This window comes from Ruditapes philippinarum, unplaced genomic scaffold, assembly GCF_026571515.1.
Source record: "Ruditapes philippinarum isolate M1 unplaced genomic scaffold, ASM2657151v2 ctg1252_1_1_1_1, whole genome shotgun sequence".
In the NCBI taxonomy this organism is placed as follows: Eukaryota; Metazoa; Mollusca; class Bivalvia; order Venerida; family Veneridae; genus Ruditapes; species Ruditapes philippinarum.
The window spans coordinates 178,201-202,852 of record NW_026854308.1 but is presented as its reverse complement, the minus strand read 5'-3'; positions in this window follow the sequence as shown (position 1 = coordinate 202,852).

The window sequence follows — 24,652 nt, the reverse complement described above, 5'->3', positions numbered from 1 at the left end:
GTTTAAAGTTGTTTAACATTGCCATTTTATTATTTATTACATAAAGAATAACATTATTTATAACATAGAGAATAACATGCTACTGTCTTTTGATATTATTTTCATCAGGCGAGGCTGATATGGGCTAGAAAGGGGCAAGGCTTTTTAGTATTTTCTCCTTTTCTGAAGTTTTCATATGATATGCATGAGCTCCGTATTTATGTGCAAACGTTTATTTCGACAGATCAAGGATAAATGAACGGTACTAATGCATTCTGTCACGCAGGAAACAAATAGATCGTTTTGAAAAATGTAAATATTATTATAACTTAAATTGTGATATATACCAATAATATCATTTACTTAAGAACTAAATTAAATTTATTTATCTTTAAAACACTTTCAACGTCTGGTTGAAATTTGATACAACCATAAAGAATAAGTTAAATATGAAATAAAAAAACTTAAATCAAAAAAGAGTTTTAATGATTTACTTAGACTACAATGTCTTTATGCCATGATGATGTTTGGATATTTGGATTAGTTAGATAAAACAAAAGAAAATGTATAGTATCATTTAAAGCCTTTCTGTTCGTAATGTCATAAATTCCGCTGAAAAAAATGCTTCGACCATTGTCACTATTGAAAAGGGGGAAATTAACCAAAGAGTATATTATTTGTTATAAAGATTTCTGACAGGTTATCTGGCCCTATATAAACGGCTGTTTGGAAATATATTGGGTAAATTGCAAACAACGTTAATATACTGTCATATAAACTGTCAGAAATATTTATTACAAATTTATAATGCAGCAAAAAGACAAAAATTAAAGACAAAAATTATATTTCTTCATATATTGACATCAGCTGTGTTATATAAAACTATATAAACGTCACGATTATCCAATGAAAAGCGACGTAATAAACGTGCAATATTATAAAAACGATTATATAAAGTATTCTAACACGACCCGCATTTTTCCCTATTGAACATAGAAGAACCGAAAGTGTGTGTTATTATGCTTTAAAATCACCGTTTGACGTTCTGTATGTAGACATATGACGTAATCATTATACACGTGACGTAACCACTAAAAATGTGACGCGCTGACAAGTACGGAAACAAATCAGGCGCAAATTTGCTTAATATCAGGTATGGCAGCATTTATTTGTTGATGTCGTGTTAGAATCGAAACAAGTAAAATGGTTTCCTGCGGGGAACATTTTTAATGATATGAAGATATTTCATTCAACATTGTAGGCCTTCCGTTTTATGAATAATTCCGAGCAAAAAAAAGTAAACCCACAAGTTTACGCAGAAAATATCTCTATTTATTATGGCAGATGTCAATACGTATATTTTAATCTTGTAGATTTTCAGTATAAACAATTTATTGTTTGTAAAATTTGAGATAGATATTAAAAAATCATTGAAAATTTTCAAACACATCATTCAAGTATTCCACCTTAAACGGTAAAATAATTATAGAAAATTAGAAATATCACGTAATAGTTTATTGTTCTTAATTAGGTGTAATTCGGACTAATTCCCTAGAGGTAAATCCGTAACGTACCGGCAAACGGTATTTAGCTAGGTTTTCGAAAAGGTCAATTAACCAATCATGTCAGGTTTATAGATCACATGCTCCTCCATGTACCGAAAACAGGTCACGTGCTCCTCCATGCCTCAAAAGTTAAACGCGTACCAATACCCTGCGGTCTCCAGACCGCAGGGAATAATATATCCAAATCGGTGATTTTACCGCTTGATAACATCATTGTTTGTCGATCGGATCCGCAGCATTATATCACTCGGGCTACGCCCTCGTGATATAACTCGTCGCATCCGAACTCCATAATTTTTTGCGATAAAATCACTTTTTTGGATATATTATTTCTTAATTAAAATTTTGAATAAAATCATAGAATTGTATCTCAAAGGTAATGTAATTTCACATATTGTTAACAGCTGTAATCACTCTTTGAGCATATTTTAAATTTTATTGTTTCTGTATCATTGAAAACCGAATTAAACGCTAGTCTATCCAGATACTCGTCTTATCCTAGAATATGTTGCTAAGTATCATTAACATCAGTTTTCAAAGAATATTTACATTTTATTTCTAAGCACAACTATTATGTCGGAACATCTGCCGCAAAAACATTTTCAAACCCGATAAATTGTACAGGTTATAAAACATCAAGCCGTAATAAAATATCAAATGAAATTGTAAACGGAAGTAGTTTATTTGAAATATTCGGTCGTTCGCTGTTCATCTGGATAATAAACAAAATATTTAGTACATTCAGTTTCTGAATAATCATTACATATTGTGATACTTCTTTCAATCCCTAAAAAATATTTTGGAGTAGGTTTAATTGGAAACAGGTTGTCCTATCCCCACTATTTATTTTGAAAGTGATGTATATATGGTGCTACCCCGATACGGAACCAACCCGTTGTAGTCTGGAAAATGTTCTTGAACATTTTGAAGTTTGTAGTGAAAAGAAATATAAATGATAGCATTCTCATTGACTGACAGACTATATATATCACGAGAATTAACAACAAATGTACTAGATGTATTCAGTAAGTAAAACAGTAATTTTTAAAATTGACACAAAATGGTAAAAAATCATCACATTATCAATATTATTAACGGCCACTTTTACAAAGATTCCAACTTGAATAATTTTTAGTTATGTATCATATTATTCTATATACTTGAAAAGATAATTGTCATGGTTTTATGTGTTGTCATATACGAAAACGTCATTTTTTATCTCCAACATAATGTGTTTGTATCATTGACTTGAGAAAACTATCTGATGTCTCAATGGTGACGCTAATTGTGAATGAGATATTGAGTAGGTCATTTATCGGCCAAATGTATTTCTTCTTAATCCCATTGGACGTACGTTTTGTTAATTGAATTTACAGTTTTTATATTGATGCGAAAATGTTTACTTGTTTAGAAACACCAATTGGTGGTCAGAACAATACAATAGGTTTTTTTCTATTTTAGCGTTTTTTTGTGATCTATATAAACAACTTATGATCACGTCATTTCTTTTCTTTTGGCATCTTAAACTTATTTTTTCAACTATTATGTTATTATTTTTACAGAAAATTGAAGGCACACAGTAGTATATATTTACACGCATTTTTTCTAACTCAATATTGATATTTCAAAGTATGTTTAAGGGCTTACCAAATAACTTAATGAAAAAGGAATAACCTTAAAAAAGAATGAACAGAAAAAGACACTTCATTATGCAAATATAAGTACACCTATATATCTTGTAACATTTTCTCTCAGAAGAATTTTCAGTTTAATTTGATATAATGATATGTATGATACCTTGTTACATTGAATATTATTTAATGTTCAAATTAAAGCTATATTCCAATTTTGACCTTTTCGTATTAAAAATAACGCAATATTTCAAAGTATGTAAAATAAGTTTTAAGTTTATATTTATCAAAATGCCCATGACACCACGCTTGTGTTGAATATTGTGATATGTTAATATTAAAGTCACCTCACAAAAACAAATTACAACCTATGAAGCATTAGTTTGATATATATTTTGAAAGCAAAAAAAAGTCTATAAAAGCATTAAGGGTGCCATATGAATTTACGACATTGTTGTTGTGCTTGTGGTAATTTAGTTCTTTCTATTCGGCTACATGTATTTTCTTGTTGGGTGGTTCCAGTATCCTCACTTAAATACTGTTGAATCATCCTTAGGATATGTGGCCTGCTTTTAAAATTTTTCTTTTGACGTATTATCTGTGATATGCAGGTTTCTTAACCTCTGATCCCCTTTCCAAACTATAGTTTATTTAGTTCCGCCTGTCGTTTTCTCGTTTAGGGCACACGCATTTTTTCCTTGGGGCCCATATGCCGTTTTTCCTGGAATGGCACTTACGTGTCACGTCGAAGGTTCCATGCAACATGCCATATTAACACATCTGCGTATGTTTAAAAATTCGAAATGTACCAGTTCATGTTAAATGTTGAATTATGCTTAAGCCGGTGCTAGGGGGCGTGGACGGTTGCACTTGACAGTACCGTCTTTGAACAGGCTCAATCAAACCGAGCCTGCAACATTTTCAATTTTACCGTGTTGGACTTTCTTTAGGGATTCTTATTTTCTCTATTTTACTTGTAATATCTTTTGAAACGATAAAGAATTTCTATGTTCCAATACATTGTATACGCTACTTAAGCTATTTCTTCTGACGAATCAATCTTCTTTATACAGTGATATTGTGTTACCAATATATTACTTGTTTATTTTATCAAGATATTAGGTGCATGTTCATTATCTAACTTGCTTACACTAATGTTTGATTTATCAGGCTTTCCAGATTCAGATTTATTTTATCAAGTGTTGATGTTTCAGAGATTACTTTACTACGTTAATGTTATATAATTCTGTCAGAACAAATGTACAGCTTGTTTGTACACCATCTAGTAAGTGTATTAGATATGGATTTGATATATTATGGGTACACATCAATAATAATGCACAAAAGATTCATTACCAGAAAGATTTTCACGACGTGTCATTACAATATAAACAAAGATTTATGTGATAATTTATTAGTATAAGTTATATTATATTCATATAAGCAATACACCTAGAGGATTACTTTTAAGTGATTTGAGAAATAAAATATTTCATGCGTCTGACATTAGGCTTAGTTATTTCACAAGCTTTGCCGCTATTGCCAATTTTTCACTTTATAGATATTGCATTGCAAGAGCCTAGAATAAAATATTTATATTCTTGTTTTGTGATTTTGATTATACATTTGAGTTTCTATATCGCATGCATGAAATGCATAAATGATACACTCTTTGATACCTTATTTAATTTATACCAATGCATGGAAAGTACGATGGGTGAATAAGAGATACAAAACTAAAATAACAACATTTTTTTTTCAAATACGAAAAAAATTGTAATAAATATTAACTGTGCACCAAACTAAATTATTAACATTTTACTATGTAGTGCTTGTTTATTTTTCACATTGTCTTAGAACCTTGTGACATTAAACAAAACATAACACTCGTCAATTTCTATATTTGTTTATGTTTACTGAATTATCTAATAAAGTATTCAAATATGTTAAATACAATATCCTGTAGAGCAACAATAATCAAACATGTAAAGAATTTGAATAACATTTATTTATTGAAACGTTGATTTTAGTTTTTACAATTGAGTAAAAACTCATTTATATGTAGGATATTGAATGAGTGTAGATTTAATACTAAATTGATTGAACGAGTTGGATAAGATCATACTATGCGAGCGTTTGGCGAGCATACTATTGTTTGATTCAACGAGTTAAAAAAAATCAGTACTAAATCTACACTCATTCAATAACCTACAGCTATATATAATGAATTTTTACTTAAATGTACTCAATCATACAATATCCTCTATTAATGGCACCCCGCTTTCTGATATGCATCTAATGAATACATAGACAAATAAATATATAAATAAATAAATAGATGAATGAAGAAAGGAAGGAAGGAAGGAAGGAACGGACAAATTTGAAACCTTTTCACAAACAAGGTCTTCCAACGGTGACATTAACTTGTATATTGGTAAATTAATCTATTTACGTATGTAAATAATTATGGCAATAAGTTAGAAATAGAATTTATTCAACATGGATATTTTGAGATAGAAAATTACAAGACTATCCCTAAGTATGTTAATATTACCGACGCCAACACCTGTCTGTGATATTAGCTTTATCAATGCTATCTATGTGTCAAAGTAAATTATAACAAATTCTGGTGCTCAAGAGCAGCGAAATCAAAAGTATAAAAATTGTAAAACTAGCAGACACGGTTTAAAGTGATTATCATGTCCGTGCTCTGCCTTGCGATTGTCACAATATGGACTACGATGGAACACAGGCTGATCACAACTACCATACAAAACAAAGCACAACTCAGTACAAACTATTTAACAATATATTAACAAAAATAAATGAATATTTATAATTGAAAGTAAATGATATGCAATGAATGATAAGGCAAAAAAAAAAAAATTTAGTATGAAACTGAGGTTCGGCATGAAAATAGAATACTACAAAAATCAAAGAACTGAAAGCACTTCTGAGCATTTACGAAATGGTTTACTTTGTGACAGCGCTCTGTCCTAGTTTTGTTTGGGATCCTCCTGCGCTCCTGGTCGCTGGTCCTTGTTGCTGGGTTGTGTGGGGATTGCGTTCATTGAAAGACGCCTTTCCTTGTTGATACTGTTTATCATATTTTTTGACTGATAATTAAACGTTACTTTTTTGACTACAGTATTTAGATTCAGGAAACGGGACACGCTGACTAGCCTGTACAAAAAATAATACACATGTTTTCTTTTCCAAAATAAATACATGTGTTTTTTAAAAAAAAAATGAAAGTCACTGAAAATAAAATTTATCTTTTCAGTGATTGATTTGAAGGCCCATTATTCCTTAGAAATGCTTTCATTTTATTTAATTTTTGTATACTTTTATAGTATCCAAAAGATTTCTCATTGCCAATTACTTGAACAATCTGTTTCATTTGTTGCTTTTTGACAATAAGAATACTTATAGTGAATAAATGTTTTATATGGAATTCAAAATGCTACTTTGGTTACATTTCATTTTTTTACTTTTATAACAAATAATTTTCACATTCATCGCAACTTTCTTCAGCATCTCCCATTCTCCAAAACTGTTATTTGAACATTATAAAATTCAAGTTTGTTCTTTCTGTTTTCTGTTTTTTTTTTTTGTTTTTGTTTTTAGGGATATTGTAACATTAAGCAATTGAACCTTTCTTCTGTCCATGGCTTTGTAATACCTGAAGCAAAATCTCACATAAAAGTACAGGTACGTGTATGTTACGTTTTTATTTTTTGTTATGAAAGTCTAATAAATGGTGACTTTTTTTAAAATTATTTTTTTCTCTTTTTGAATCATATTGCAGTAAGAACTAGTAATATCTAAGTTATTTACTAATTACACAAAGAAGTTAGTCTAGAAATATACCATATGCTGGAAGCTGACTGACACATTCGCTTTACTAGATGTATACAAGTATAATGCATATGGATGATTACAATACAATGATACTTAAAATATATGTATGACACTTATAGTCTGATTAAATTCTCTCAGATGCTAGTCAATCCAAAATTGTAACTATTTTCGTTTAAAATATTACAAAGACTTTGAGTTGTATTTCCAGAGCACAAAATATGTAAATGAAAATTCGAACATACCTATAATATTATAATATTGTTCTGACCACCAATAGGCGCTTCTGAATAAAGAAGCATTATGATTACAAAGTATCCAGAATTTGCTCTTATGCGGACGTGCAGTAACCCAATTACTAAATATTATAGAAACACGTTTCCATAAAACAAGCGCCTGGGACAAGGGAAAGGTAATAACTACAAAAGCATCTTAACATCATACACGTATGTATGATCATAAGTTGGATGCAAATAGTATGTTATTGTTGCAGACAGTTTTGCGTTTTAGGATTTTTAATAATTTGAATTTTTAAAATTCGGTTCTTATTAGTCTTAATGATTTTATTCCATCTGTTTATAGTACAAAATATGAATTTGCGGAAAGTAGACATTTTCGCATCAATATAAAGAACTGTAAATTCAATTAACAAATCTTACGTCCAGTGGGATTAAGAAGAAATACTTTTGGCCGATAAATGACCTACCCAATTTTTGAAAGGAAAAATCATTCTGTATCACTTAAGAACTAATTCACAATACGCTCTATCAGAGAAATATCTGGCACTTTTCTAAAAAAGGTGAATCAGTCTAGAATGGCAGGTTTGTAATACAATATTATAAATAATTACTTAGATAGCATTTAGTATCAGACATGACAAGAAACCTAGAAAGAATTTTATAATACTGCACGTTTGTAACGTCATTTTTCATTGGATAATGGTGACGTTTAAATAGTTTTATATACACGGCTGCTGTCGATTCATGAAGAAATCTTACTTTTTGCTCTAAAAATGATGCTTGCTGTATTATAAATTCGTTATAAAGATCGTTGACAAGTTATATGGCCGTATATAAACGGCTGTTTGCAATATAACCCTCGCCTAACGGCTCGGGTTATATTTACAAATAGCCGTTTATATAGGGCCATATAACCTGTCAACGATCTTTATAACTAATAATATATACGTGTTGTGAGATTTATATATTGTTAGCAATATAAATGCTCATACTAAATAACATTTTTTTTCTTCAAACCATGTTTTATAAGAATATCAAATGATATATTTCTAATGTTTTATATCAATATTTGAAATTCTTACGAACAATGTGTTCTATCGGAGATACATCTATTGTATTCTGCGTAAATCATCAAAAACTAATCTTGTTTAAATAATTTTCACTTTATTTATATATTTCCATCAAATTTCAACCAGATGCTGAAAATACGTTAAAGATCAATGAAATGTATTGTGTTCTCAAGTAATTTTATTTATTTTTATATCATAATATCAGTACTAATAAAATTTAACATTTTATATTTCTTCAAATACCATTTGCGTAACCGAACGCCTTAGTTTTGATGGTTTTTAAAGTTGTTGATTAAGAAATAATATCGGTCTTAGTGGTGTTTATCGGCTATTTATTACATGCTTTTCGGTGGTTTATAGAAATATATCAGTGATATATAGAGGATATTTGTTTGTTTTGCATGTAAGATTGAAATATAATTTCACTGAGTGAACACCAGATGCAATATTTTCACGAGTGGCGTAGCCACGAGTGAAAATATAATAGCTGGTGTTCACGAATGAAATATATTTCAATCTTATATGTAAAACATTTAAATTTTCTTTTTATTTCATGATTTTTAAGTGATTTTAAGTATTTTTTACTGATTTTGCCGCGTAACGTCGTGCGTTCTCCTTTTTGACGTCATCACATCATGACGTCACATCATCAATTTTGAAATATAGTTCTGTTAAATTCCTCTGACTTTGTTACGTCTTTAACATGATGTATGGTGACATCGACTTTCTTTTCCTAAAGAAGCAAAATTTACGCATGACGTCATTTATTTCTGCCCGTTATTCCATTTAGTTATGATTTTCTTTTCATCCGCATTCAGATATAGTTCGGCTACAGTGAAAATTATATTTTATAAATTTCACTAGGGGTTTATCGGAATATAATCATCTGATATATTACAATAAAACACTGGAAAGCATGAAATAAAAAACTGCTAATTTCACTGTTTGAAACAGTGAAATTACCACTTTGATAATTTCACTGTTTTGAATTTAAGCCCCTTACGTTGTTTCAGTGAAATACCAGCGTGCACAGTACTGGGTACCAACTTAATGACGTGACGTCGTAAATGACGTCATGTTGTATTATTATTTGGCGCGCTTTTCATTCAGTATTAGGTTTAATGTCTTTTCAAAACGTTTCTTTGCATGTAATAAAAAGAAAATTTGTTTAGTTTAGTGTAAGATCGAAATATATTTCACCTTGTGAACACCAAAAGTTCATATGCCACTCGTGAAATATACCTTTTGGTGCTCACTCGGTGAAATATATTCCGATCTTACACTGAACTAAACAAATTTCCTATATATAACACCGGCTTGGAGTTTTGATGCTTTTGTCTCAGTGTTTAATTTTTTTGCATCAAAACGACAAAACCGGTGTTAAATAACCGATAAACACCGCTAAGACCGATATTGTTTCGATTCTAACACGATAAAATAAGGAAGATAACTAATGTTATTTTTTAAAGCGGAAAATAACTTCCGGTGCCGATTTTCGTGTAACGCTGTTCGATTTTCGCACCCTACTGTTGATAAGATATAGACATTATTAAACAAAAGAAATAATAAGAAAAAAACGTCATTTTATCAAGCATATACAAGTAGTCCCTAACCAGTGTTTATTGGCAGTTGAACACCGTTTTTTCTTCTTCTTGTCTATAGTGACAAAATCACGTGGAGTGTTAGACTAATATAGTTCTAAGTGACTAAGAATAGACATTGATATGATGAATACTAATATTTTTCTCAAGAACATTTTATTATCTGTTATAAACATATTTATTATATCGGATCGAGTATCTAATACTTGCCAACAACTTCCATTAAACAAAACAAAATTAAGAAAATATGTTTCACCTTAATTTTCAAGAAAAATGATATCAAATTTTCACTAATTTAAACTTATGTGTCTGGCTGGATTGTGTGGTGTTAACCTCGTTGCTCGATAAATGAATTTTCATCCCCCATCGAAAGCTTGAAAGTCATCATGTGATCTCTTCTTTCATGTTGCGACGTAAAACCTAGCCATAAACTGTTAAAACTGGTTAAAAGTGGCAGTTGAACGAAGAAGCAAAAACTTTGAAAAACCATTATGTACGTGAACATTTTTTTTAAAAACTGTCTTGATCTAAATACCAATGAGAATATTAAGGCGAACTTGCACGAAGGTCATATCGGGGAATTAATTACATATGAACTCGTAACCACACTTTTTTAACATTTCTAAAATTACATCCGAGAGAAAACGTGTGTTGTGTAAAAAAGCAAAAATGTGTTTATGTCATAATCTGTTTTTATTAGGGTCTCACTATTAGGAATTTATGTTTATTTATTTAAATGAATATGCTAAATAGATCTACGCAGTAATCAAAAATATTTGTTAATTAATTTTGCTCCAAATTAGAATAAAAATAAATGTATACCTATTTTTACTACCAGTTCTATTTTTTTCACATCTACTTTTAAGAATTATTTTTTTTTGGCCAAAATAATGGAAGGTATATTTGGTATTATGAAGTTCTAATAAATGTTATCATTAAAAATTGCATAATACTTCAAGAAACATAACTTCTTAAGGCTATTTATGCCTATTTAGCACTATTTTCTATAATATATTAAATAAACCCACCGAATAAATGTTGTAAAAGTATTGTTTTTTCATATAAACATTAATTCTATAATGCACAAGACTTCGAGGCAAAGTTCTTATTATCAATATTTGAATCTGACAAATTATAATTGTTATATGTTTGCCAAACGAGTTTTCCCTATTTCTAATTACAGACAGATGTTATAACATTCCATCTCAAAACTTGATCTACGGCATTTGAAAACAGACGATGAACCGATTAATTATATTTTATATGAATTATATTATTATGAATGTGGTAAGAAAGGCAGATCAAAGCAGCAATTTAGTAAGTATCTATTATTTCTGTTTTGATTGATGTTTGCTGGATAAAATTCTCAATAAGTTAACAATCTTTGTTTATTTGATTTACACCTATTTATGACAAATCCAGAAGGACGGAAATGTTTGTTGTGTATATAAACAAAATATGCATTACAACTAAAAATTTAAAAAGTTCTTTAATTATTTATTGCAACGACACCATAAAAAATTTGTATAAATTGTTGACATGGTTAAATTCTATTCGCTCATTTTACAATGTGTAATTCATAAGCCCTAATATATCTACGTATACGGTAAGCATTACTTCGTTTAATTATGCATAAAACTGTTAAATGTCACATTGAAGGTTACATTGTAACCGCCGTATTAACACATCTGCGGATGTTTCTAATTTCATGTTTAAATGTTGAATTCTGCTTAAGCCGGTGCTAGGGGTTGTTGACGGTAGTTTGTACTTGACAGTACCGTCCATGAACAGACTCAATCAAACCGAGCCTGCAACATTTTCCATTTTGACGTGTTGGGCTTTCTTTAGAGTTTCTTATTTTCTCTATTTAATGGTGAAAAAATAAACATTTACTGAACGGGATTTTCATGAATGCTGTACAGATTAAATTATTTCTGAACAAAGTGCAACAAAATGTTAACCTTTTTTCAATGACGACAATTAACTTATTATATTGCTTAAATATTGGCTTATAGCAATAAGACTGTTTGCATCATAAAAGCAATTCATTTTCAAGTCTAACTTATATTGAGTAAGGTATGAAAATTCATATGAATCATCATCTTGAAACCCTTATTCTGAAATGATGTTTGCTTGCTGCTGTTTTCCTTTTAATGAACATCTGGAAATCTTATGTGTTCTAAAATTTAATTACATCCGGAAAATTTTAAAATTTCCTGTAAGACAAAATTTTACGGTCAAAATTAGAAGAATTTACAATTTCGACTGTTTAAAAAAAATGAAGCAAATTTTTAATGTGTCCTACTGCAATTGGTTTAAGGAAACACATTTTCAAAATTAAGAAATTTCAAAAGGATAACTATTCAGATCAGACTGATCTCATACAGATATACAGATACACAATGGAATTCAGAAAAGACAATATATTCAAGTGCATTTTTGTGAGTGTAAAATTTTGATTTTTACAATAAAATAATACAAATACTTTAAAATGTTTAAAACAAGCATGTATTGATTGATGAACTATACGAGAGAAAGAATACTATTGGAAGAGTATATGAACATTGTGTTTTACCAAATAATCTTGAGTGAAATGTGTAAAACATTGCAAAAAGTATGTACCTTAATAAAGAGACAAATTGTCCGACGTATGTTTATCATTAAGTTTGTGTCTTTCATATGAAGAACAAAGATATAAAGTATTTAATTATGTTAAGGTTTACATTTTTTAGATTGATAGTTAGATAAAAAGGCGCGTCTTTTCATTTAATTTACATTTCACTTTTTTTTTTATCTATAATATGAAATTTACAAAAGATATTTAATTGACTATACGTAATGTATTTATTTTTGTCAACGTTGCCATTAATGAACAAGGTGACTGGTGTTCCTTTAAACCTGAGAATTATAATTAGACATACAACCTTCTAGAAGAGAAGATAGAAACAGATGATTTTAAAGTGACTTGGCTAAAAATGGATTTTCTCTAAACATTTTATAAAAATGTCTAGGTACAACCTGTACCGCACTTTCCGCACTTTGTTATTAACAAATTACTGTTTACTCGGAAATATAAAATAGCAAATACGAATGGAATGAAGCCATCTTATTATTGTTCACATTATCTCATTTTCTGTAGAATAATTTTGTTGGAAAAAGCGTAGTTGTCTGTGAGATTATTCATTAAAACAAAATCTGGAAAAGCAAACAGCCGCGCACACTGACAAAATAAATTAATTATGAAATGAACAAAAATTAACAAAAATAATAAGAACACATAGTAGCAATGATCCAAATAACGTAAATCGGGTAAGGTTAAAGCGACTTGAATGTAGCGTGTGATTTGAAACAATAATTGTGCAAAGTATTATTTTCTGTTATCTTTTTTTAATATTAAAATGCGTAGTTGTGTTTTAGAATTAATATTGCTTGAGCTGGTGTTTTGATACTATAACTTGATTTTACATAGCTCTGGGTGGATCTAAAGATTTTCCGAACTATTAACCTCATAACAGCATGTGCTTGATGCTGTGTGACAGCAGTAAAATGTTGCCCGTGCTTCATTTGTTGGTCTATTTTTCTAATTAAGCTGCGTCTTTGAAAAATTCAAATAAAACCGAGTCCAACAATTTTTACGATCATCACGATCGTATTGGTGACTGTAGGTTATGTTAGGGTCCTCCTGAGCTCCTTGCCGCTGGCTCTTGTTACTGGGTTGGGTGGGGGTTGCGTTCATTGAACGCCGCCTTTCCTTGTTGATCTTGTTTATCATATCTTACGTCCAATTCCAGAGGGTTGTCATATATCATTGCAATTATTCGAAAATCTAAATTTGTCTATTACGATGAATGAAAGTTTAATTCTTAATCTTGAGCTCGTGAGAGATACTGCTATTTTTTTCCTTTTATCATTATAGATAAAGGTTTAGTTGTAATTCATACTAATGTTCAGTATGTAATTACAATTATGTGTTAATTATGTGAACATAACTGCTGTATAATTCATAATTTCCTTTTACCTTTCCGCGTAACATTTGGTTATGATGAGAACAATAACAACAATACAGTTATCCAACATCTTAACCGCCTGGACTGTCTCATGTGGTATGCATATGTAATATAATGTATTAAGACAGTTATTGTGGTTTATGTACACGATAAAAAGTACTTTTATCCCGCTCTCAATCAGCGTGTCAGAGTAATTATCTGCGGAATTCTTATATTTATGTTTACATCATTTTTAACCATTTGTTGCAAAAAACATCTGCGGATGTTTCAAAATTCAAAATGTTTCAAGTTCATGTTAAATGCTGAATTCTGCTTGAGCCGATGGTAGGGGACGTTGACGGTAGCTTGCAATTACCACTACTAAACAGGCTTAATCAAACTGAGTCTGCAACATTTTCAATGTTGGAAGTTAAGGTTATGTTTCAGTCATTCCGTGTCTGAGTGTTTCACCTATTTATTTTTGTTTTCGCTGCTTTTGGAGGTTTATCATACATAGGAATTGTTGCCTTTTCTTTTACACAAGACACATATTAAACAGAAATAATATCATATATTAGATAGGTGTAGGCGCCGGTAATATTTTCATACATAGGGATTGTCTTGAAATTTGCGATCTCAAAATATCAACTTAAATCTAAATTTACTTGTTATCATGTTGCCATAATTATTTTCATACATAAATTAATTCAATTTTACCAATATTCAACTTAATGCCACTGTTGGAAAATCTAATTTAACAGATGATTTTAGATTTATTTATTTATTTCACATACATTTTTGAAATTCATCTTGGCAGCAGATTTAACTGGGAGCTTTTTATCAATTAATAATGTAATATAAATGCTAAATTATACCCTAACCGGAAAAAAACAACCTCAAGGTTTCAATATATGAATGATATTATTCAATTTATGACATGTGTTTGGTTAGCGTTGCTCTACAGGACATTGCGTTTAACATATCTTATGAGGCGATATACAGATAAAGACGACTGTCTAGATTGTTCAAGACTTCGAGAGTTTATCACGTTAATGCTCACCATAATATGTGTATCCAACACAATCAGATCAATAGGTCTTATATATGAATTTTTTCACACCATTTAAAACGTAACCAGTGAACATCCAGCATTTCCATTGATGTTCCAAGATTTATCATTATTGGATTCGATCTTATCAATTTATTCTCCTTTTGTTGTCCGAGTCCAAACAATCTGTATCAAGTCCATATTGTACTCGATGAAACCTTGGTTTCATTATCAATTCGATATTGCACTGGAAGTAACGGTAATCTTAGAATGTTGACAATACAGCGTTGAATCTCAGTGTTTTGTCTTTATATTAATTTGGATCTTTTTTCCTGAAGAATCAGAATGTTATTGGTGTTGTGTAATAGAATGTTTATTATCAATTGTTGAAAATCTTGCCAGAAAAATGTTGTAAACAGTAAATTAACATTGCTTCACAAGTAACTTCAGTAATTTCATATACGAAAATAAATGTATCTATTTACTGTTTGGTAACTACAAAGTCGTTCATGTTACATTTGTATGAATTGCATAAGGTATTAATAAGGTTTTAATTTTCTGGAGTGCATTTAAAGTGTTTCATTTATGTAAGCATTTCATGTTTTCAAGAAAGAACTTAAGTGTACGTCTTTATAACCATTATTTTACAATTATTTGTTTCGGATTCTGCTCTGCAGTATCTTTAAAGTAATAACATGGCAATAACTGCATTAATTCTGTAATAAATTATCATAATGTCAGACAAATACATAATATTATTTCTCAAATCATTTAATAGTAATTGTCTTAATGTATTGTTTATACGTTTATAATATGTAATATTCATATAATATTCATATTATCACGTTAATGCTTGTTTTTATTGAAATGAGACGTCGTGAAAATCTTTCTTGAAATGAATCTTTTGTGCATTTATTATTGATGGGTTTTTCAAAATAACCACATTTTTATTTATTTACTTTTACTGGATGATGTAAATGGAATACCTCAATGTAATGTGTTGCAAAATATAAATGTAATTGACCAACGAATGGTGTCTATGAATAAAGAAGCACTAAATTCTTTCATTGTTATAGAGTACAATGTATTCACGTAGTATCGCGCTCTCCCAACGTTATAGAAACCCGTTACTATGAAACAAACGCCTGTTACAGGAGAAAGGCAATAACAACACAGGTATCTTAACATCATAAATGTGTCTTTGAATAGAAGTGGAATGTAAATATTATGTAATTATTGCAGACAGTTATTGTATTTTATGTAGGCAAATAAAAGAAAAACAATTTACATTGTTAATTATGATATACTTGTATGTTGCGTCTATCATATATTTTTTATCGCTGCATAATGTTCCACAGTTGTTATGTCCTTATGTATCAATAAATGAACTTGCTTTTTTTATACGTTTCCTTTCTACGATTCCTTCGACGTAGCTGTAATAAAAAGGTTTATAGTAAAGGAAATTAATTGACAGTGAAAAATGAAGAAGAACAATTCCCTTTGTTTCTATAAACAATATTTGAAATAGACATTTATTTAGACCAATGAAGCACTTTTCTATTAATTTGTTAATTTTTTTTTTTTGTCAAAACTTGAATATAAACACGGTAAAATACATTTGAATGAATGCAATCCGAAAAATTGATTAGTTTGTGGATGAGCAAGAATATGGTCAACTGCAGCAGTAAATACCTTTTTCTACAACTTAAACATTGGCTTATCAGCTATACATTGTATATTGTATATGTTTAAATGCCGAGTAACATTTAAAAATGGTATTTCTTCTTTCCTGAAAATTATATGAATTGAAACCAGATACAAAAATAAATGTCCTCTTGAACAAAATTATATATTTCAATATCAAGTCAAAACCAAAGCTACCTCTAAAAGGATTTAGAAGAAATATTTCTAGCCGATGAATGACCTACTCAACTAAAAGTTATAGCATTCTGAAACATTTAATATCTAATATACAATACTTCATCAGAGAAACATCTGTCAGTTTTCTTGATCTATTTAATATAATAAACAATAAAAATAATGCCTTATATTAGAATAGACAAACGAAGATAGAAGTTGATGTACAAATAAAACAAAAACAATTATCGATATGCAATATGTATATTATAATTAGTAAATATTCAGAGTAACAGTTGTCAAATGGCCGTTAATGAAATTAATAATATGAGTGCTTGATAAACAAAAAATGATTTAGAAACAAATCACTTATTTTCCTACTATCTACCTACTGAATACATCGGGCATTACAGGGTATTCACAGAGAGTCAGCTAATGAGAATCGTTTCGTGTATTTGTTTAATTTAGAATTTCTGCAATATCATCAAAATATGGTTTCACAGTGTACCAATTCACAAAATCATTACATATTTCAATATAATTTATATGTTTTAAACCTTTTATTATAATTCTATTTGGCATCATTTCCTGATACTGTATATAATAATGCTTTATGGTAACACATTTAAGCATACCATCTACCTACCGCTTTCTGAATATTGAAAAACAATTAAAAGTTTGTTTTAGGAATGTTTTTGTGAGTATTGAGATTTTTTACTCGTATATGTGGACACTTACTTTTGTAATGAATAGACAGGACGGGGCAAACTGATTCATATATTATATAGTACGGCCTCCTCTGTACTCAGCTTTGTAGACATTGAAATCAATAATCTGGAAAAGGGTGCCTTGGAAGCATTAAAACAACAAAAGAACAGAACGTGAAAATTGCAGACTCGGTTTGATTGAGTCTGAACATGAAGGATAATGCAAAAATACTCCATCCGTCACGCCCCCAGGACTGGCTTGAGCAGTATTAAAAATTTGAACATTTAAAGTGTTGCAATCAATGATCCCGAAGGACCAGATAAATATAACAACAATGTGAAGTACGGGGCACTTTTTACAGCTGTCATACGGCACTTGATACCTGCTGTTATGAGTATAATAATCCGGAAAGATGGTGATCCTTCGAAAGCATTATCAACAACAAAAGATGTACAACATCATGAATATTTTGATACCTGATGCATAAAATATTTGGTGTATTGTCATAATGAACAACGAGAAAATATATACCGATATTTGAATTCAATTAATTGATTACCATTAACAATTTTACTTTAATATTTTCTTCCGATTTTATGTTTTATAAACTGTACAATTTATTAAGTTTGAAAATGTTTGTTTGATCCAGCATAACATTTGTGCTTTAGAAGGAAAATGTGAATATCATTTGAAAAACAGATGTTAAACTGATGTTTATGAAATTTAGCAGCAATTACTTAGGATCAGATGAGTACCCGAAGGAACTAGCGTTTGGTTTTCGTTTGTTCGGTTTCCAATGATATAGAAACTATAAAACTTGAAATATGCTAAAAGAGTGATTACAGCTGTTAACAATAAGCGATTTTATTGTCTATGGGATATAACTATTTAACTTTATTTTTGTATCTTTCATTCGGTATTTTAATAAACTTTCTATACAAACTAATTCGTTAAATAGTCTCCTATGGAAACGAAAGTAAAAACATTTGTCTGTCAAATTTATTACATTTTTAAAAGAAACGGCTTAAATAATATCTTTACCTTTTGCATATAATTAACCCAAAAATCATTATGGTCACATCAAATCATTTAAAACTCGTTTTCTAACTTTTAGGTATGTCTGTATAAATTTAAAGCAATATTTATGCTTTATCTTTTTACACAAAATGCGTCTTATGTACTCATCTATGTTCACATACAATAGTGCGATGTAAAAAATTAAGACATGAGTATAGAGCACAGCTATTTGAGAAAATTGTGACAAATATATTTGACGAACATATGAAATAGAAGACAGTCGTTAATCAAACATGGTGTTCTTGGTTTTAGTTTAGTTATTTATTTGTTGTAGCTGTAATGATTTAATCAATTACAAAACGAACACAAGACAAGGTGTACTTTTTCTATTCGACTGTCAACACCCAATAGCACCAGCTTAAGCAGAATTCATTATTTAAGCATGAAAATGGTGAAATTTCGAATTTCGAAACATCCGCAGATGTGATCATACGGCGAACCTTCAATGTGACACTAAGTGTTATACCAAGCGAGGTATGGTCCCCAAGTAACAGAAAGCGTGTGTCCTAAACGAGAAAAACAATGGGCGGAACTAAACAATATGGAATTTTGAAAAGGTTATGAAGCCTGTATACCATAGATAGGGCGTCAAATTAAAAAGCAGGCAACATATCCTAAGGGAGATTCAACATTATCCAAGTGAGAGTTTTTGAACCACCCAACTAGAAAAGGCCAAATAGTAAGAGCTTAAATACGATAAACACAACAAAAATTTTGTGCTGAACAATACTTAAGTATCGGAAATATAACATCTCTGATTGAATGTTCTAATTGAATAATGCCTAAAATTTTAACTTTAAACGAAAATAATATTTTTGTATTATTTCAAATAATGTTGAAAACATAAGTAACACCAAGAAGTAACAATTACATTTTGAACTGACATCCGACATCGACAAAAATGATTTATATTAACTGTACATAACTAAATCAGAAGAAAGTGTAATTGATAAAAAACTATTAAATGTGCAGAATTTTAAGTATTGCGAGTATATGCCGACGGTAAAAGCTTTGGGAGGTCAGGCATTAAAATAGATTAAGCATTTAATTACTATTCATGAAATGTTTTACGTAAGTGAAATATATTTTTAGATAATTATTTATACATATGTCTGATCGAAAAATTAGATAACAGAGCTTCTTAAAATCATAATGTACGTAAATATCTTTGTGTTAAAAGACAAACTGTTCGGCATGAATATTTCGAATTATCAGTGCAAAGTTTTAAACAAATGTTATATCAAATTCAGAAACATTTGTCATGCTAGTTTTTAATCCTTCGGACAAAAACGTTTAAACTTTTTATAGTTATCGATGTTTCTATTAATTCTTTTATCAAAAAGCCTTATGAGATTAAAACAATTAAATCAATGTGCGGTGAATTTGCATGTTTCTCCTGAATTGTCCATGATTGTTTGCTGGACAGTGTATATCTATGTTGACATGGTCAAACTATTTGAAATATCCAACCATCAAACGTTTGCTGCAAGGTTACTGTGTTGACGTCTTTACCAATAAGACATTGAAGGTGACCGTACTGGCAGATCATTTGTAGGTATGAATGACATTATTATCCGTATAATAAAATCTGAATTATTTTAGCTGGTCCGAAATGATTCACGATAAACAGTATTAAAAGGAGTTCACATTTAAAAGGAGAGTAATCTTGAATTTGTTTATACGTAAGTCTATTACGTACATATTTTTCTTACATTGGTTTACTACTGTTATTGCAATTGTTCATCTCAGAACATTCATTAATAACAGTAAAATATGATAAACAAGATCAACCAGGAAAGGCGGCGTTCAATGAACGATCCTAAAACAGATCGACAATTTCATCAGAAATCCATACACTTTCTGCGACAATATATATGATGTTTGGCTTTCAAGATCACACTGCATCAGCTTACTGAGATAAGGGTTACATTTCATACGAATATAACGTGACATTGTTTACATAAATATTTAACGAATTCTCATATTTCACAAAAAGTAATGAAAAACAAGTCGATGGATACATCTATTTGTAACATGAATAAATTGTATTTAATTCGTTTCTTTCAAAGATCAAGCCAGTCACGGTATCCTTCGGAACAATACTGGATGTGCGTCTGCATTGTTATAAATGACGGATAAACAGATACGATTACATCATGACAACGTTATCATATTCTGATCGTAAACCTCAGGAAAGAAAACGTGACTGTAGTATAACATCACGAAAAGGGTGTTTATGTCTGTCTTTTTATAAGAATCTCCAGGAAATATCTTTCCCATAGTATATTAACGTTTTCCACTTAAACTACAGTATCTTCGTCAAATGTTCAAAACGAATCTATTTAAAGTTTTATACGAAAACGAAACACATTGTGTAACATAAGAACATAATGTATGCGTTCAACTTTGAATTGTATTGAACAGCTATTCTCTTCATTTAGCATTTTTTTGCACGGATTTCTTATCCTTGAATGTGAAAGTGGGCTTTTAAATATAGTTATTCTAATGATGTTAATACTTGTCAATGTTTCCACATATCCAACTGCTATCTCAGTTCATTAAAAGAAGACATTAAATGAAAACGTAAAACTGTTTGCACTATAAGAGCAAAATGTTTAAGTCTATTGAGCAAGGTATGACCATTCATATTAATCCTCATAAACACACATATACTGACATCTTTAACATTTTAAAAATACAATTATGAAAAAAAAAAACATTTGCAAAATGCGATAGTCCTTTTAATATACATCTGGATGTTAAATTGGTTCTAAAAAGTATTATTTCCGCTACATTTTCAAGCCTCTGTTATCAGAAAAAAATGCTTCGTAAGGTCAAATATCCTAAGAATTCACAATTTCGACAGTCTATTTTTTTAAAACGAATATAATTTGTATCCAGCGATGTCCTAGTGCAATTGGTTTAAGTGTCGATAAGCGTTTCAAAACATGGAAATTTCAAACTTAAAACAAATATTGTGACTCATATACGTATATATTGAAAGAAATTCAGAATGAACAATGTAGTTTAGTTAATTCTTAACTGTATCTGTTGTATGGCAGTAAAATGGAAATGAAAATGTAATCATATTTAAAAAAAATGAATATAAAGCCAGTGATTGAAGACATATAATTAGAATAAGACTATCGAAAAAGCATAACGCAATTATTGTATTTTATCATCAACATTGAGTGAAATATTACATTCACTTAGTACTGAAAGATTTAAACATACTTCCCATTTCTTGAATATTTCATTTTGTCTTTATTTAAAGTTAATATCTTTTTATATGTACAACAAAGATATATATTAGTGAAGTTTACTTTTTACGACACACACGTGTGTTTGACAAAAGTATCAAATAAACACTTGTTCTTAGGCCTTTTCCAAAATGCTTAATTTAATGTTTCAAGTATTTGATGCAAGCAGAAATACAACTTAGGATTCAAGCTACAACAAACAGTATATTCAGAAAATAAATTCACAAAATCTGGCTTAAAAGTTATCTTTTTTTATATGCCCGAAATAATTTCGGGCATATTATGTTATACCCTCTGGCGTCCGTCCGTCTGTCCGTCCGTCCGTTCGTCTGTCCGTTAGCAATTTGGTTTCCGGAGCATAACTTAAGTTTCATTTAGCCCACAGTGTTCAAATTTCATAGGATGATTGTCCATATTGCGTAGAAGATTCCTGTTGATTTTGGGGTCACAAGGTCAAAGGTCAAGGTCAGTATTACTTTAAAACTGAAAACAGTTTCCGGAGCATAAATTAAGTTCAATTTTGCCCACAGTGCTCACACTTCATAGGATGATGGTCCATATTGGGTAGAAGACCCCTACTGATTTTGGGGTTACAAGGTCAAAGGTCAAGGTCACAATTACTTTAAAACTGAAAACAGTTTCTAGAACACAACTTAAGTTCCATTTGGCCCACAGTGTTTTAACTTCATAGGTGATTGTCCATATTGGGTAGAACACCCCTATTGAATTTGGAATCACAAGGTCAAAGTTCAAGGTCACTATTACCTTAAAACTGAAAACAGTTTCCAGAGCATAACTTAAGTTCCATTTGGCCCACAATATTCAAACTTCATAGGACGATTGCTATTTGAAGGAGGTATTACTTTATTTAATTATCATGTCTTACAAATGCTTCATCCTTACTAAATTACTAAAAACAACACACTTTCGAGCATATAATGCTCCGCCTAGCGGTGCTCTTGTTGTTACATAGAATTATATACACTCAGTACAAAAAGAAACGCAACTTTTTCATTTTTCATTTTTTTAGGTTTATACTAAATTTGGACAAACAATTTTCCCTTTAATATTCTCAATGACATTTTATTGTTAACTTGAGTACAAAACGGCATTATTTTTAACCTCCCTCAATGCAGTTTAACGGCAAACTGTACAAACCACATTTCCACGTGCACACCGTGCTCTATAGTTTACCGATAGTTTCTATACATGTAGCCGTGTAGTGATGAATCGGTACACATGAAAAACAAGTTTATTTGAACTGTCAGTACTTTATAACCATGCCGCGCCTTGCTGAACATTTGCGGAATCAAGCAATTGGTTTACTTGAAGCTGGTGTTTCGAAGATTGACGTTGCACGGCGATTTAATTGTCATGTTAGCACTATCACTCGTCTACAGAATAGGTACAATGCCTCTGGCAGTGTCAAAGACTTACAAAAATCCGGTCGACCACGAATAACCACTAGGAGACAGGATGTGAATATTCGAGTGGGGCACCTACGTAATCGATTCGAAGCGGCGTCCTCTACAGCTAGACGAACAATAGGTACTCACGGGTAGGTGAAAATATCGCTATATATTGCACGTTTGACTCAAAACTTTCTTGCTCGGAACCACATCAATGTGCTAGACTGGCCTGCAATGTCGCCAGATATGGCGCCTATTGAACACTTATGGGACGAGCTAAAACGTCGCATTTATGAGCATCAACCACAGCCCCAGGAGTGGAATAACATTCCCCAGGCATCCATTGCTATGTTAGTGACCTCTATGCGTCGCCGCTGCCAGGCGCTTATCAATGCTAGGGGTTGACACACAAGGTATTGAAACTGAAATTTTCTTGATCGATAGCGCTGTGTTTAAACTGCTGGAACTTTCGTAATTTTGTAGGTATCAATGAAATTGTTGTGTTATTGAATAAAGCATGGATGAAATATTGAAAAGGTATTGAAGTTTTTTCTGCACCACATCCACTATGGGAGATGACCAGGTATGTATACGTGTTAAAGTCGAAAGCACAATTATTTCCTTTTCGTGAAGGCAAGGACACAAGCATACTTTTACTCGATGACAAAACAGCGACTTTCACGAAATGGTAAAACGTGCCACATCGGATGTTGAATTATAACATCTTCGGAGGACGTTTCCAAAACTGATAATTTCATAATCAAATGTTAAATATTCGTTTAAGCTGGTGCTGGGACAGAGAATGGAAGCTTGCAATTGCCACTATCGTCCTTGATAAGCCACAATCAAACCTAATCTGAAACATTGTCAATTTTGTGGCTTTGAACGTTTTTCAGGGATTCTGTATTTCTCTACCTTAGGCTTTGATTAAATATAAAATATTTTATTAACTGTCTAAGTGGAATGGGAATCCGAGGCTATGAAGCCTGCATATCACAGACAAGACGTCAAGAGAATTTTTTAAAAGCAGGCAACGTATCCTAAGGGTGATTATACGGTATTCATGTCAGGTAGGTAGAATCACATTTCGATTTTCTAAAATAGCTTTGATTTTCTTATATTGTTGAAAAAAAGTTAATAAATAACTTGAAAAATGAATTTCGTTTGCCTTCATATATGGTGTTTAAGTACACACATGGATCAGCTGAAATTCTCATGTACATTTTTTTATAGATGCTCAATTTTGAGACCCATATGTAGATAACCCCTTTGATTTTTGTTAACCCCTTTGGTTTAGTAAAAATAGAGAAAACTTCAGCTAAAATTATTGTAGTGTACGCTCAACTTTAATTAAAGCGCAGAGT